Here is an 18,303-nt window from a genome sequence, read left to right on the forward strand (position 1 = left end):
CCGGTATCTGGGAGGCCATGGGTTCGAGTCCCGTCGGGGACTCAGATTTTTTCTTCGCCCCATGCTCATCTTCATTATTTATTACCGAGCTTAAAATTTACCATCTTTATTATTTACTACAAAGAAGTATTAAAACACCGAAAAGTCCGAACTTAGCCGATAGAGAGGTAATGGTTTAGATAATAATGTTTGTATAGCAGCAAAAGATAAACACAGGCAACGAAGGGTTTCATAAGTATCGTTTCTTTATTTGAGTTGTAGTACCCAAGATATTTCAAAGCACCGCAAATTATACTCGCCTAAACTCTCTGCAACGTTAATAAAATCGAATACCGAAAATTACGAGTGCAAAAAATCACAAATTATTTGACCATTTCTTATCTGTACCTCTTCCTCTAGACTCGTTATTCCAAAGGGTATTGGTCTTGATATTTCTGGTCCTGTTGAACAGTTGAGAAGAATGGCAATTAAATTTTGAGAATTAAACCTCACTTGTCCTCAGTTATGTTTCATTGACTTTGTTGAATGTTATCAAGGAAGCGCCTGGACAGCGGCAAAAAAGGAAGGGAAAAAAAGAAGTACATCTTGTTTCCAAGCTGGTGATGGTGTTTTGTGATGGTGTTTTCACACTAAGCCGTCAATATTCTTGTACTATAATTGCATTTCTAGTTTTCTACTTGGCACTTTACATTCAGCTTATCATCGCACGACTGTTTTCAGCACACATGGGACAAGAATGCTTTTGTTTTCTTGTGTTTAAGCCTGGTTTCGTCTGCCGGCCGGCGATAAATACAACAAAGTAAAATGGATGTCGGAGCTCACTTTTTCATCCTTATTCCCCTCTCCTATCATGCACGTGGATGAATCTTCTCTTTTTTTGTATCTTTTTTGTTGGGTAGCCTACACTCAATTGCCAAATAAAAAACATACTTACCGAGTCTTTTCCATGCATATTTCGTTCCACTCGGGCTAGCATCCACGTCAGCAATTTTTCTTTTTCCCGGTTTAATGAGTCTTGATGTAGTTCTAAAAAATTGGTGAGAAAAAAAGGTTGAGATCTTCGTATCTTTAGCTTTAATTTATTAATCATATTTCTATGGGAGATCAGCTCATCAACTATGCTATGTAAATGGCCAATTGGCCTTTTGCCATTTGGGATTTCAAATTATTTTGTGTTCATTTGAAATATTTGTTTCACGTACACCATTACACAAGCTTTTAGCTTAAAAAAAAACAAACTAAATGCAAATAAGGCCAAGTAAAAACAAACAAACAAATGTTTCTCGTCCGGATGTCTATAAAAAAAAGAAAGCGCGCGGGCGCATTTTTTTGTTATTTGATATTTCCTCAATGGTCATATTCTCCAGAAGCGAACTTGCAAAATAAATCCTGACCTCTCCAGTACGGACCTAGCCAGCCGATGCTTTAAAGTTTTGGTCTGAGTTCGTATTAACGCAGTAAAAAGCCATGTCTTACAGAATTTTCTTTGTACTTAATTGAGGAGTAACGCCTGTTGGTTTTTGTTCGTTCCAACTTTCCCAATAACAAATATTAAAAAAAAGAGAAGCGGCCCCAAAAAATGAAGCGGGCGGGGACTAGAAACATTTGTGTTTTTTTTTTACTTGGCCTAAGGTTGAGCTTTACGTTTACCTTATTTTAAAAGTCCTGGAGATGGAACGTACTTTCACACCAGCGTTGTTCTCGCTCACATCTAGAACATTCAGTGTGGTGTTGTGCTGTAGAATCTTGGAAAGAGAATCTGCGCCGCGTTCGCCAATGTTGTTATTACTCACATCCAGATAAGTCAAAGTGGTGTTGTGTTTTAGAGCGCTGGAGAGGGAATCCGCACCACTTGGACCAATGTTGTTCTTACTCATATCCAGATTAGTCAAAGTGGCGTTGTGTTTTAGAGCACTGGAGAGGGAATCCGCACCACTTGGACCAATGTTGTTCTGACTCACATCCAGATTAGTCAAAGTGGCGTTGTGTTTTAGAGCACTGAAGAGAGAACCCGCACCACTTGGACCAATGTTGTTCTGACTCACATCCAGATTAGTCAAAGTGGCGTTGTGTTTTAGAGCGCTGGAGAGAGAAATCGCACCATATGGACCAATGTTGTTCTGACTCACATCCAGATTAGTCAAAGTGGTGTTGTCTTCTAGAGCGCTGAAGAGAAGATACGCACCACCTTCACCAATGTCGTTATTACTCACATTCAGATTAGTCAAAGTGGTGTTGTGTCTTAGAGCACTGGAGAGGGAATCCGCACCATATGGACCAATGTTGTTATTACTCACATCCAGATTAGTCAAAGTGGTGTTGTGTTCTAGAGCGCTGAAGAGACGATACGCACCACCTTCACCAATGTTGTTATTACTGACATCCAGATTTGTCAAAGTGGCGTTGTGTTCTAGAGCGCCGGAGAGAAAATCGGCACCATCTTTACCAATGTTGTTCTTACTGACATCCAGATTTGTCAAAGTGGTGTTGTGTTCTAGAGCGCTGGAGAGAAAATGCGCACCATCTTCACCAATGTTGTTATTACTCACATTCAGATTAGTCAAAGTGGTGTTGTGTACTAGAGCACTGGAGAGAAAATCGGCACCACCTTCACCAATGTTGTTATTACTCACATTCAGATTAGTCAAAGTGGTGTTGTGTAAGAGAGCGCTGAAGAGAGAATCCGCACCACCTTCACCAATGTTGTTATTACTCACATTCAGATTAGTCAAAGTGGTGTTGTGTAAGAGAGCGCTGAAGAGAGAATCCGCACCACCTTCACCAATGTTGTTATTACTCACATTCAGATTAGTCAAAGTGGCGTTGTGTTTTAGAGCCTTGAAGATAAAATCTGCACCACGGCGACCAATGTTATTCTCGCTGACATCCAGATTAGTCAGCGTAGCGTTGACTTTTAGTACTTCGGAGAGAGAACGCGCACCATTTTCATCGATTTGTTTGCCTCTCAAATCTAAATAGGTTAAGGTGGTATTGATCTTAAAAGCCTCAATGTCCAAAGTTGGATTAAATGACTTTTCAGCTGTGAGGAAAACCAAAAAAGAATAAAAGAAATGGTTGAGACCAATCAGATAATGCGTACGCTATAGTCACCATCATGCATTCCGCTTATTCATCATTTTTTTTTAAACAAAGCATAACTGCGACAAAGTCTTAATTAGTATATTTATTTTAGATTTTATTTTTTATTTTTATACTCCTTCGTTTTAGCCTCGATATAGATATATTGAATTCTCATTGTTAATGGGGTACAAAACATTTTGCATCACAGAATGAAGGGCGAGAGGGTAAAAAAAGTTTGGTTGACAACTGTATCACCCATAAATGTAATAAGAACCATTAATGTAATACCAACCATAAATGTAACACAAATTGACCATAAATGTAATACTAACCATAAATGTAATAACTTTTAACCACAAATGTAATAAATTCACTAACCATAAATGTAATGAAATTTGCCCATAAATGTAATAAACTGAACAACCATAAATGTAATAAGGCTTAACCATATAGGTAATAAACTGGCTACGACTTCCAAGTAAGGGGCCACAAACTTTTCGAGAAATTGACTGTTAGATTATACCCCTAAAGGCCTGGCTCAAGCTCTTTGTGACCCCTTGAAGCAACAAAAAATACCATTTCTTCGTGTGCAATCCTAAACGAGGACTCTACTATATTGCGGTATATATATCTACTCAGAATTACGAAATTGTACTCTCCGGTTTGAATGTTTATGTGCTTCCGCGTTTCCGTGCGTCCATGCCAAAGTTATTCAAAGGTCTGAATGGGGGTATCCCGATAACCACTTAATTTTTTGGCTCTGTAACATGAAACAGTTAATTTTTAGGTATTTTAACACTAAAACATTCACGGTTACAGTAAATTTTATCCAGAAAGAAACAAAAACGGCTCCAAAAAGGTCAACATTATTTTGTTTAGCAGTTCTAGCCCGAGGCTGCTATCTCTGTTGATTATTCTGGCTCCAATAGGGAACATCCAACCCCCTCCCCCCTTCCCCACCCTACCACCTTGCGTAACATTGACTTGAAGGCCGAATAACGTCGGCACGGACGCATGGACGCGCGGAAGCGGAGAGCACAATTTTGCAAATCCGGTAGGATGTATGGGAAAATATAAAAAATAAAACAGGCGTATTCCTTGTAATGTGATGTTTGACTGAATTCGTCTTGACTCAAAGAGAACTGCAAGCTCCTTCAAATGGATGGAATGTCATAAACCCCCAGTACTTCAAACGCTCTGGTATATAGACTTTTTAATCATACAGTGGAACCCCGCTTTACGGACACCCGCTTAATACGGACACCCCGGTATTACGGACAGTTTCGTTGGTCCCGACGAAAACCTCATACATTTTCTCTTAAATTAACCCGCTTAATACGGACACCCGTTAATACGGACAACGGACACTTTTTCGAGTCCCGAGTGACAAACTGTCATACATTGTTTACCCCGCTTTACGGACACTGTTTATCTGTGCACTGAAAATTTTCATTGTCGCGATTATTTGGTAACTTGAAGACATTGACCCTGGTCAAATAATGACAGAATTTGACAAGTTAAACGATTTTAATACAAAGAGTAGCTTAATAGCGTGATGCAAAGGTTTTGTCGAATCTTCAGTCCGCCTGGTTATGTCGCAAGCTAAAAGCTTCCGTGCAAAGTAAAGTTACCATCTTTTTTAACGAGTTTAGAGTTTTAGAACGGTTACGGTGAGAGTTTCAGTTACAAAGGAAACTTTTTAAAAAACGTTCGTTGCTGTTGAAATACGTTTTATTTCTTGTATATAGTTAAGCTGCGACATTTTCAAATAATTGACTGTTAAATAAATTATAGTAAAGTTTAGTTCGAGTGTCTAAATAGATCGTGTAAAAACTATTTATTTTAGTCAGTTTTCACAGTTTTCATTTTTTTTACATTAACAGTACAATGAAACAACGTTTTATTGTCTTAAAAACGTTTGCCTTCGTCCATGTGTCGATAAAACATGTATCCGTTACTTTTTTCTGAGACCCCGCTTAATACGGACACCCCGTTAATACGGACAATTTGGCCTGTCCCCTTGGTGTCCGTATTAACGGGGTTCCACTGTACTTTGGATACTTTCTAAATGTTCGCAGACCATAATTATAGCTTCTTGGGTTTTGTTCTCTGGGTTAAAATACTAACTTGATGAACGAGTCCCGTGTCCTGAAGTAAGAAGTGCACAAAGAGAATGACAAGTTTGTGGCCCCTTATTTGGAAGTCGTAGCCAGTTTATTACATTTATGGTTAAGCCTTATTACATTTATGGTTGTTCAGTTTGTTACATTTATGGGCAAATTTCATTACATTTATGGTTAGTGGATTTATTACATTTGTGGTTAAAAGTTATTACATTTATGGTTAGTATTACATTTATGGTCAATTTGTATTACATTATGGTTGGTATTACATTTATGGTTTTTATTACATTTATGGGTGATACAGACAACCACCTGATGTCTATTTTTAGTAATGTAAAGGGACATTTCTCTATACATATAACTCTGGCTAAGGTATAAACACATAAACAAATGACTGGTCAAATTTCTACCATTAGCTTACTTAACAATGTTCTATCAATGTTTTTCTATCAATTTATCTAGTTAATCCATTATGGCTTGATGACACCTCCATTTAGAGGGTCACCTCACACCCGCTTCTTTAAGTCGCCGTTTTACATGACCTGGAACTGCGGGGCACTATGCACCTGTACGCCTTTCGTATACTTAAAAGCACCTGTACGCCTTTCGTATACTTAAAAAGTTGTGGCGTTAAGGTTGAAGTTGTCAAATTTAACAGCCTTGTCATATTCTATTTTGAAATGTAAATACTTTTTTAAAGGGCAGGGGGACAACAAAATTTAATAGAGATTGTTGTTGTTTATCGATATTAACCTGAATGAATTTTATCTACCTAAATACATACACAATTCAATTTACACCTAAAACAGTTCATGCCAATCACAAGTTCTAATCTGTTGTAATTTGTCAGTAACAGAATAAGACTGACTTTATGATGTTTGCGAGACATGTCTACGCAAGTTTCTTTATTAAAACTAGAAATGTTTTATTCAGATCGAAAATCAAAAGGCTTCCCAAAGCAAAATCGGTTTCTTAAAAGGTCTTGTGAGTTACATGTATAAAGCGGTTTTACTTTATTGATCAACATAACCAAAATTGACTGTAAATTACCTGAGAGAACGGATGAATTTCAGCCTATGCTGGAGAGGGAATAACGTCAAAAGTCGAGATTCTATAAAGGTACCAACATTTCGCTTTCTGTTACTATTACGATATGTACATTACATGTTTTCCTGAGAGGTCCGCTTGCCAAAAGAAGCCATTTAAAAGACATAAACCTGTACTGGCACAAGGATAAAACTGAAAAACTATTTGATAATTATAGCGACTTGTATCTCATTCTTTATGACAATGTCTGTTTTTAACTCATCTGCGCATCTACTTTGCTAGTAACGTTTGTACCTTACGAATTAACGATATTTTTGCTTCTTCAGTTTTTAATTAATTTTTGTTTTTATTTTATTTTATTTTTTGTGCGCGGTCCCTGTAATAATTTGTCCGTATGAAAAACGTTACTTTATTCCCAGCTAGCAGATGCTTTTTTTTAGAGGACTCTGCTAGCAAAGACGCTATTTTACAAAGGAATATCTTTACCTTCCAAAGTCAGGGTTTTTCTTTCATTTTCACTTTCACTTCCACTTTCACTTTCTTCCATTTGAGTCCGGGTTTCCTCAGGATCTTTAATCTGAGTATCCTCCGTAGCCAGGATCTCAACAGCCTGGGTCCAGGTTCCCTCAGCAGTTGGAATCTTAGTCTGGTCAGTATCCAGGGTCTCCATGTCTTCAGTAGCTTGCGTCGGTTTTTTTTTGCCAGACTGAGGCTCAGTTTCCTCTTTAGGGCAATTCGTACATTCGTCAATGCCATGGGTTTGGATTTCCTCATGAGATGGAATGTGTGTTTCTGCAGTAGCTTGGGTCTTGGGGTCTTCTACACACTGTGTCCGAGTTTCCGTAGCAGATGGAATGTAGGCATTCCCTACAGTCAGAGTCTCACTTCCGTCAACACATTGTGTCTGGGTCTCCTCTAGGAATTGGATCACAGTTTCCTGTGCAGTCATGGTTTCACTTTTGTCAGTAACCCGAGACTGGGTTTCCTCAGGTGGTTGAATCTGCGTTGTCCTTGAAGTCAGGATTCCACTTTCTTCAGTAGTCCGGGTCTGGGTTTCTTCAGAAGATTGGATCAAAGTCTCTTCAGTAGCCTGGATCGTAAGTTCTTCAGAAGTCGTGATGGATGAGCTATGATTGCTTTCTAAAAAAATTGTGAGTGAAAGAAACAATATCATTTAAACGTTAGATGAATCCAAAGAAATAACTGTGAATTTCGTAAAATTTCTATAAAACAACTGGTGTCAAGTTTGAAGATAGATTATACTGTTCTCCTGATATGTTTTCGATATAATATGACTGCCGTGGGAAAAAAGCACCGCACATCCATTGTAAATTCAATGCAGCACATCCTCCTAAATAGAAGACTTTAACACTAATTAGTTTGCGTGACGTGTCACCATACTAGAGACATATTTATACAAAAAACCTTTTTCTCAGCTTACGTGTCTTATTTGTGAGAAACTCTTTGCACGCCAAGTAATCTTCTTCCAGAATAGTTGTTGTCAAATTTACAGATTTCACATGAAATCTGCTCTTCATATCATCTGTCACAAGGCGTTTCTCGGCTATTGCATTAAGGCGACCGCAATGATAGTCTTCCCAAAGGCGTTCAAGACTTTCCAGATTGTGGCACTCCACCGCAATTCTTAAACTATTCTCGCTTTCTTCCCTTGTTGTCGAGTCAGGAATTACTTTTAGATGCTGGAAGTACTGAGGTAATTCATCTTCATCAGATGTTTCTTCCTCCAAAACAGAACTTCCTCCATCAGACACCAAATGCTGCCTTTCGTCTTCTTGTTGCTGTGTACGGTTGTCTCTTTGTGTGTCTGTGAAACCGTCTCTGTCTACAAAGTTTTCAACGAGCCAGGTACATGAAACAAAAGCAAAAACACCAAAGTTACGCTTGGCAGTTTTATTCTACCGAAGAAATTCACTTTGATCGTGAGTTTTAAATAAACGACCAAATTAATACATTATTTATTTGTCCAACTTTGAGATGGACACCCTCGAGAACAGCTTTAGCCGACTGCCTTAGAGAGATGGGGACATAGACATGTAGCCTGCGCAAAGGAAATTTGTAAGTGGGTAGCATCAGAACTAGCGACTGAGTGCTTTTGGTCGATTCCACCCTAAAACAAAGTAATTCGGCCGGAACCATCTAACTACTTCCGTCTTACAGTGGTTACTATGAGAGAGCTGATTGTAGTTCCCACCTCCATTTAAGGGCACCTAGTTGCACATAAAAAAGCGTTTAAAGACGTCAATCATGTTCTGGCCATATTCTTCACTAGTTGTAAAATGTTAACACTTACAATTTATTGCCAGGTGGACAGTCAGTGGTTCGGGTTCGTCTGCAGTCTGGGTCTGAGTCTCATCGGCAGCTTGAATCTGGTCTTGGGGCGACAATTCATTGTCCTGATTCACTTCTAAAGAAATGGAGATAAAACGCATCAGCAACAGTACTTTAATGATGTAATTTGTATCTGTAACAAATCTGTTTTCCTATTATTTTAGGCGCCCTATAAAGGATAAATAAAAAGAAAAAGTTCGTCTACCTCTAAGGCAACTGATTCTAGTGTAGACCAGAATGGCTGTGGTCACATAAACGCCGCAAACTCGGTTAGATCGGCTTTTCACCACGGTCAAACGTCTCAGGCAGGTTTTTTTTTCATTTCGCCGTTTTTTGTTCAAATTGAAGTGATTACGAGCAACGATAGATAAAAATAGTTGCCGAGTGAAAGCATAATCCCATTCCCTCAGGTAAACACGTGTTTTTACTTTTTAAATGTTTCGCATCCGAACCAAAGGTGCTTTGACAAATGGCGCCGACAAGTCCGCATATCGCTATTTTCAAACACGTAGAACTTTTTTAGTAAAGCTCCAAAAAACTTAGTAAACCCTTAGGATACCGGTTATGTATCGAGCTTTGAACTGTGAAAATTAAAACCTTATCTTTGCAGTACTTTTCTTATTTTTTGCATATTTCTGTCGTTTGACCGCAGTGGAGATCGGCTTAGTCTTTAGTTATATGACGTCATACATAGCTGTTATTAGTGCTTGTGGTCGACTGTGCAGTCACACCAACGCAGTTAATACTGTTAGCTCTGATTACCATTTGGATGACACATGGCAACCTTAAATGTAAGCATTGCTGACGGGAGTAAGTTTTGTCAGGCTATTTTTTTTGTTTTATATCTTCGTGCGGGAAACCCTTGTTGAAATTTCATAAAAATGGTTTAACTTTTACAGCATGCTTGACACCGCAGAATGCAACGTTTGTTGTTTGATTTTGGTTTCTTAACCCTTGGCCCCCTTTTTTCACGCTTACTTTTTGGTTTTTCACATTTATGTTCACCTGGCATGTGCACATGCCAAAAGAAACATCAAAGACCGCATTCTTATTGGTTGTTTGTAAACTAAGGTTTAACCCATGCACCCTGTTTGGGTATGCCTTTAGTTAGTTTGCATTGTTTTGGATAATCATGGCATAAATTTCGTAACTGTAGTTAGAGTGAGCAGAGAAGTGGTCGCATTACTGAAATAGCTAACTAATGTTTGTAGTCTCCATCGAGTCTTGACGTGACCACAATTAATAACTGGGATTTCCATCATGTTCTAAATGCAAAACTGACTACCTAACGGACTACACAACAGACTACCTATTAAACGGAAGAAGGTCCTTAATATGTACATGCTGCTACTGATGCCGTAGCTGTGTATCAATAAATTAGAAGAAATAACACTGAATAAGTTGTCGATCAATTTTGTGAATCAAAATATTAAATCATCCAAGCTGTAGATTGTACGGTACTCACGTAAAATGCCCATTAGGAACAGTTTGCAAGCCAAGTAATCTTCTTCCAAAATATTTGTTTCCAACTTTACGGATTTCACATCAAATCTCTTTTTAATATCATCTGTCAAAAGGCATTCCTCGACTACGGCATTGAAGTGACCGGAAGAGTAGTCTTCCCACAGGCGTTCAAGAATTTCCAGAGCACTGCACTCGACTGTTATCCGCAAACTTCCCTCGATTGCCTCTCTTATTATTAAGTCAAGAACTCCTTTCAAATAGTAATCAAGGCAGAGAGGGTAGTTGTCGACTGGGACGTCAGCTGCACGAGTCCGAAGAAAATGCTTCGTCATTTCAGTCATTATAATCCGCTTGGCTTCCTCTTGTTGCACAGGATCTCCGCTTTTTGCCTTTTGATATGTTACGCTGTCAATTGTGATTACTATGGGCAGGGTACCTTAAAAAGAAAATCCACAAATTTTAAGTTGTTTCAAACGAAACAACTGGTAGTTGTTACCAAGTTTCCTACCTCGGCTTTTCTTTTTTTTCTATTCTTCCTAAATTGTCTTTCATTATACAGTCCAATGCAGTATCCGGCTTTAAGTACTGGTGGTGGTTTGTGGGCTCTTCTGGTAATGAGTAGTCATGCACCCTAGCGGGCTTTTGTAAATACAGCCAATAATGCCCTAATTGTAAATGGCTGTTTAAGGTCGCGGGGGATACCTACAGCATGAATAAATTCATGAAGCGAAATTTTGCTTGACCTGCATCTTTTAAAACGCTTATTTCTCGGCTGTTATGGGTGCGATTAAGCTCAAATTTTACAGAGACATAAAGAAATGATGAAAAAGTATGTATGTCATCTTTTATTTGGTAGATTGTACTTAACGGCGATGTAATAGCCACGTTAGTTCCAAATTGGGAAGAACATGATTTTGTGGCAGAGTTTGTGGAACGAGTAAGAGGCAGCACACTGTGATCTTGTCAAAAACTAATCAGTCAATATCTCTAGAGTGTCATAACAGAAGCGGATTTTTTAATTTAAAAGTTGCCAGCAAGTTATGGCTGTTTAAATGCGCAAATTTGAATTTAATGCCTTCTACCTCTTTCTAAAAGCGCTCTTTTAAAATTCCGCCTCTGTTATGACACACTACAATATCCATAGTTTACCTATCTGCAGTGGCAAGTCATGAAGGTCTGTATCCGCGCTGTATTCTCTGCCACAAAATTGTCGGAAAAGTCCAAACTTTGAGATTTCCGAAGGTGTCCCGACCAAAACACGATCAGTTTGCAAAGGAGAGATGTAATTATGGTAATTATATTCCACGCTTTTATGGTGAGAACAATGCGTTTTTATGAAGGACACGATTGTTTATGCCCAATATTATTATGACTACTCTGAGTTGCAGAAACAAAAATAAATTGAATAAAAATTAGCTCATAGACTTCCTACAATTCATATAAACGTATAACGCCAAGTGCTGTTTTAAATTGGTTAAAATATCAAAGAAACAGGAATTTTTTTTTTAAAAAAAAATCACGCGCACGCACCCATATTTTTATCCAGTCATGAATATCTCGTACAGTTGTCGATGTCAGTCGTTGCACTTCGTGCATACGCTTTAAATAAATGCATAATGATGAGCCTAAGGTGTCCCCCGCGACCTTAATGTTCAGTAGTTTTTCTTGGGAATTACATTTAGCAGAATTACAATTAGTAGTTTTTCTTGGAAATTATTTTTTTTGTTACTTCCATTGCCTGGAGTCAATATACCAGTCGACAAATCAGACATATAAACAACTGTGTGCTCGAAGGTACGGTACCTGGTGGGTGCTTAGACTTGACTGCCGTTTGTGGAATCTGTACTGTTCTTCCTGTTGAGCTCAAGCAAGATACAGAAGCATCTACCAAAAAAAAAAAAACATTACAGTGTACTTGTCATTCTAGTTTGCAAACTATCTTTTTAAGCTGATTTTGCACATGTACTATTACACTGTTAGCTCTAAAACAAACTAGGAGGAATTTCCTAAAAGCTTTAGGATTCCTACTTTTTTTAATCAATGCTTAGCATGAAATGTTACCAGCAAACGCTGTGTTTAAGTGTTCGCTGTGACATTCCGGTAATAGCCAGCAAGGTTTTTGCTCTAAATTTGCAGTATTCTAGGTCGTTTTAATTGAGCTAGATTATTAAGGAAATAACCTCAACTTGAATCGATCACTTTTATGATTTAAAATGTTATTCTTTTTGTCTGATTATATATTGGCAATAACCTATTATTAAATTTAAATATAATGTTTTCCTTTTGTTTGCAGTAATTCAACATATTTCACATATAGGGATATTGTTCGTATCTTTGTCTCAACATCACTGAGATTATCGAAGTCCCTCCTCAATTTCACATGGATAAAAGCGCAGGTTCAGTGTTACATTCCCAACTTAAAGCAGATCAGGCTAAATGTTGAGGTCAGATTTTTCATCATGCCACCAGGCTGGCAAAATTCGGCAACTGCGTAACAAAGAAAGTCATATAATAAACTTCTAATCCCGGCTTCTTATCAACACTTTTTAGCTACTTACTAGTAAATAATTCATTTTCAGTCGGTCTATTAGTGAACAAAGTTGATACTAAAAAGACACCTACCATGAGTCATGTTGACCATCTTGCTGATGAGAGATTTACTTTGCTTTTCCCAGCTGTACTCCTCTTGGTATGACATACGCAATAGTTTAGACTCCTTAAGTCGCTTCACCCTGTCTTTGCCTGAAATATTCTTTATTGATTTGGCCCATTCATTTGCATTATCTGAATCAACCACAAATGAAGAACCAAATGGCACTTTACTTAGAGCTTCTCCAAATCCAGAGTTTCCACTAACAAGGATGGGTAGACCAGCTGATAAGGCTTCAAGACCCGTCAAACCAAATGCCTCCGTTCTCGACGGCATTACTGCAAGATCGACTTCGCAAAGCAACTTTTTTAAACTTTCCCGGCCGCTTTGTAAAAAGCTTCGTACAGTTAGACATTGAGCAGAGATGCCACACTCGAGCAAACGATTTTTTACCTCGTCTTGCTTTCCATCTGGTGCACCGACGAAAACAAGATGGGTGTCATCTAACGTAGCAACAGCTTTGGCTGCAATGTCAAACCCTTTCAATTCAAAATCTTCTTCGTCTCCACGCCCAAAAACAAGGACTTTGAATTTTTTCCTTTCATCATCAACCTGCTTGACGTCAGAAAACGCAGCAAAAATTCCAGGAGTAAATTCAAAGACCATTTGATCTTTCTTACACCCGCGAAGATAGGAGCGAAAAGTTTCACTCAATTTGGGTCCAACTGTTACAACAAAATCAGCCATTTCACAAAGTTCGACCTCAGTTTCATGTTTTTTCAGGGGCTGTATGAACAACCTGAACCCATTTACAATTGTGAGACTCCCTTATTACTTGTGCTTGATGCCCGAGCTTCACACCATGACCAACAACTACGTCAATTTGCAAATCATCTGGTGGGAAGCTCAGCCATTCAAGCTCATCGTAGCCAGGTCGCCTTTTTGCCTTGACAAGATCAATCCGGTGACTAAGAGCAGCTTTTTGGTCTTCGTCGTTGCATTGTGGGACAAAAATAGTGACATGTACATCAGGGTCTTTTGCCACGTTTATGGCCAACTCTCTATTTACGGTGGAAAGTCCTCCTTTACTTGATCCCCATTCTGATGCCAAGAAAGTAACTCTTAATTTTCTTGATGATGATGTGTCAGGACCACTACTCTCTTGATGTTCTTCTACACTGGTCGTAAAAGAACAGCTCGAGGATTCCGATTCCTATAAATAAATTATGCAAACTTGTAACACCCAACAACGTTACGGTTTCGTTTGCTAACGGACGTAAACAATTCAAATAACTGTATTACAACTGAAAAGATCCTGATTGCATAAGCTCTTATCAGAGTATACCTTGCATATGTAACTGTACATGCAATATCTGATTAACATGTGTTCAAGGGTAGAAACACCAAACGTCTCATTTACAGTTTTACTACAAAAGACTAGCCTTTTAAATAACTACTTTCTCGAGGACTCTCAGGAGAATTTGACTAAAGAGCGCAAGAAAAGCGTTAAACTTGCTGATCGTTGCTCAAAGGCGTACCCGAAAGCACCTCTAGCTTTTTTTAAAAAAAATGCTCTCCAGCAATTGACCAAGTACGTCCATAGCTCGACAGACGCACAGCTTGAAGTGCAAGCAAGAATCAATTTTATTCGCCAATTTAAACCAAAATTCTCTTGATATGGCTTCGTTTTCACTGTCCGTATGTTGATGCTTCGTGGGGCTAGAAAATTTACACTGATAGTAATGTTGGGAAGAGCTTCACTGTCGTTCCTTATTTTTAAAATAACATTGGTTCTTTTTTCTCATTAGGCGAACAAAATAAATCTGCTTAGTGGTGATAAAGTTTGCATATGGTACACGTCAATTTATGGAGCTCGGGCGTGTGGTTGCGCACTTGCGCTATTAAGGATTTACTGGCTGTGTTATAACACTTTTTTGATTCCTTAGTAAACGTCATTATTACACGCCTCTTTCAACTTGAAGGTAGCAATAAAACACTTTCTGTAATACCCGAACTAAGTGACCTAGCGAATTCTTTGTGATTGCATGGGTTGACCCACAGCATCATGAGTCCAATGTTCCATAATTTTAAAAGGTTAACAATACATACCTTTGTTTGCGAGGACATCACTGGAAGCGTGGAATTTGATTTGATCCTTTGCAGGTCATACAGTTACTAAAATGAAAAAATAAAAAATAAAAATAAAATAAAAAATATTAAAATACATTTGACAGATAATGCCAATTTGGCCATTGTTACTGTTTTATGAACAAAATTATGATGTTAATATGGTTGAAAAATATATCAGTTGTTATTTATTAAACTTGATTTTCTATCTAAAATATATTTAAATACAAGAAAGAAAGGAAATATTTTATATTATTATATGGCAACAATAGTACGCGCGCTCTGATTGGCTGCTGAGCGGGCATTATTTTCTTGTAATGACCGGGCATTATGAAAAACTTTGTCGGCTCGGCGGTTTTTTGAGTTGTGAGTAAAAGCTACTAGCGCAATTGCGAGAACGACAATAAATACCGACAAAATGTAACTATCTTTTCAACAACTGAAAGAAAAATATTAGCATACCGATACTTCTTTAGTATGAGCGACGGAGAGAGCAACAGAAAGCGAGAGCGAGTTTAACCTCGGTGTTTTCTAGATATTTTAGTTTAGAATAGCGCTAAAAGGCCATATAATAAATAACTTATTAACCTCGTCCGTTCGGTCATTACAGGGGAATCTCAGACCTCGGCCTTGATGTATTGACCTCGCTGTCGCTCGGTCAATACATCAAGGCCTCGGTCTGAGATTCCCCTGTAATGACCTCACACTCGGTTAATAAGTAGTATGTATAATTTTTGATAATTTTAAATATCAGGAAAAATGTGTGGTAGTCTTGATCGAACAGAAAGCAAGATATCACCATTTCTAATATGTTTCGTTGTATGAAAAATATCAAACAGCTCCTGTTTTAATAAAGTGTAACGTGTTACAATATTCTTCCTTTAACTTTTTTTTCTTTTACGTTGCCCTTTAATGCTTTGCATGTCACTTCCGTTGCACGAATTTTTTTTAGGCATAACCGCTTGCAGGAATTTTTTTAGACAAGTTTCCCTTGCAGGAATTTTTTTTGGTAAAAGTCACCCCCCTACAGTTATATCTAATGATCCGTCCCTAAAGCTGTGGAGCATGTTTAGGAAAAAAAACAGTCCTTGAAAACATTGATTCTTAATACCTTTCTTTCAAGGACATCTGACACTGGACATTTTGGTCCGATAAGACTCCCTCGCGTGTCGAACAGTCACTAAAATGATAAACACAATTAATTTCAAGCTATATGTGAGGAGTTTTGAGTAACCTGAAATTGCCTTCTACTCAGATTCTACCTGTTTAATACCATGCTGAATGAAGTTTTATTTAACATGCATTTTAAATTGTGCAAATCGTAGGCTTTGCTCGGTAATTCATGAATTCAATCAGTTGTCCATTTTGTACTGAAATGATGCGAGTTTTAATTGTTATTTGAGCTATCATCGTTTTTCACCGCACATGTGAGCCCCTCTATGGGTATTTCCAAAGAAATCGAAATCGGGACGATAACTGCGGAAAAACGAAGATTTCTATTGAAGCGAAGATTTCAGCTTCGGGCTCGTGGGGTCGTATAAAAGTAAACTTATAAAGAAAATAAAGGACATCAAAAACTGAACAAACAGAACAACGTCGGCAAAACTTTCCTTGTTAATATACTGTTTCAGCAACTATCTGCTTTTCATTAATTTAAACAGTCATTTAAGCAATTTGTTGCTGAAGTGAGACATTTATTCGGCTGTGAATTACACTGACTACAATGCCACGCAGTTTCAATCCATAAAACAAAAACTCTGCTTTTAAATATAAGTCTGCGTGTACCAAGATAGGAAGGCTCACATGTAGCTTTTGATGGGCGCCAGAAAATGTACCTAACTGACTGTGAGTAAAGAAATTGAGTCTGCAGGAAATTTGTGCATGAAATATATTCCTTGATATAATTATTGGAAAGCGCGGTTATTCTACTAGCGAGACTAGATGGATGTCAACACGAACAAAGCAACGATTAGCTACTCACATTATTCAAGAGAAATGTCGCCGATAATTCCAAAAGAAACATCGCTTCCGTTATTCCCGAAAACCAGGGCCATTATTCCATTATATTTCACCTCGAAATTTTTTGTTATTCTTGTTTCATTTAATGGGATTCTTCTTCTTCAGTCCCCGTAGCTACGATAATAGAAACTTCTAAAACCTTACCTACACCATCTTTTAGATTATTAACTTTCATGAACCTTAATGAATAATAAATCCAGTTGGTAAGTCGCCCTTAGCCAACCAATCCGAATCGAAAAACAGTAAGGTTTGTTACTAACCAACCTTACGTACAGTCAACTCTCGTTATAGCGGACACGCTCGGGACTTCGTTTAGTGTCCGTAATAGCGAGAGTCCGTAATAGCGGGGTGTGAGGAAAAAATGGCGTTAACATAGGTTAAATAGTAATAAGCTATGACAAGCTTATCAACAGTCGTGAAAAGACTCAGTAGTCGTTAGGTATGGAGAATGGCAATGGTCGAGGGTTTGAGGGTTTGATCTCTCAAAAGGAGTCGTCTGAAAGAAAAGGGCGCAAGCTGAAGTGAAAAAGCAAAGTCTGGTGTACAGCTACTGAAGCAATTGATGCGAAAATAATTATTGCAGAAGACTTCTGAAGTATGTTTCGACAAATAGTATTTAACACACTGCAATTTTCTGCAATAATGTTATGTGAGAAGTTCATGGTGTCCGCTTTATCGAGAGTCAAAACAATAAAATTGTTCTTTTGGTACCACGAAAGTGTCCGTAATTCCGTAATAGCGAGAGTCCGTAATAGCGGGAGTCATTTCTAGTCAAACCTCTATAACTTTCGCCGGGGATCTGAATTTTGTCCGTAATATCGAGCGTCCATAATAGCGGGGTGTCCGCAAGGCGCGAGTTGACTGTACATGTATTTGTATTTCCTGAATAAATAATACATAGTTTTAACTGCGACAGACGAGAAAAAGAACCTCACAAAATGAGGAATATCGACAGGCCAACTAAAGGTTCTGTAAGCCTGTGCAGAAAATCGTCGACACTAGTCGAAGGAACTTCTTAATGGTCCTTAATATGCAATATAATGCCGAATATCAAGAGTTGTATCTTGTATACAGCTGAACCCAGTAAAGAGCTTGCAGTTTACCCGGAACCCCTAGCACCTCTTTTGCCGCCGACGTTCGTACAGGAATCGAGAAGTATCTTGTCTAAATACCCGGTGCATTAACTTTCAAGGATACAAAATCAATAGTCAAACCTGTATTTTGACGAGCAGACTTGTAGACCTTGGATCGAACCTTCTTCGATAAGATCAGACTGTCAGCGATTCACAAGTGAAAGAGGAACTTAATTTGCATACTCATCAGTATGCTGCTTGAAAGACGTCAACACGAAAGGGGAAGATAAATAAGGAGACGCATGAATGCGTACATCAGACTTTGAAGTAGAACTGTAGATCTTTTTTTTGTACAATAAACACTGACGAAATAATATGCTACTGGTCTACGATCTTCGCTCGTCTGGTTGGCTTGCGCACTCTCTCAGTG

General features: G+C 38.3%; 1 pseudogene across 1 annotated transcript; it reads right to left on the reverse strand.

Annotated features, from left to right (window-relative positions):
* Positions 1-7,663: 7,663 nt before the first annotated feature.
* On the reverse strand, positions 7,664-18,303 carry LOC144648301 (uncharacterized; annotated as a pseudogene). The gene is made up of 8 exons (XR_013569679.1): positions 18,015-18,303; positions 15,893-15,961; positions 14,764-14,829; positions 12,687-13,867; positions 11,868-11,948; positions 10,066-10,500; positions 8,563-8,676; positions 7,664-8,094 (listed from the first exon to the last, which is right to left on the reverse strand). The product of XR_013569679.1 is annotated as an uncharacterized LOC144648301 (transcript).

This window comes from Oculina patagonica, chromosome 4 (assembly GCF_052425735.1).
Source record: "Oculina patagonica isolate OP01 chromosome 4, crgOcupat, whole genome shotgun sequence".
In the NCBI taxonomy this organism is placed as follows: Eukaryota; Metazoa; Cnidaria; class Anthozoa; order Scleractinia; family Oculinidae; genus Oculina; species Oculina patagonica.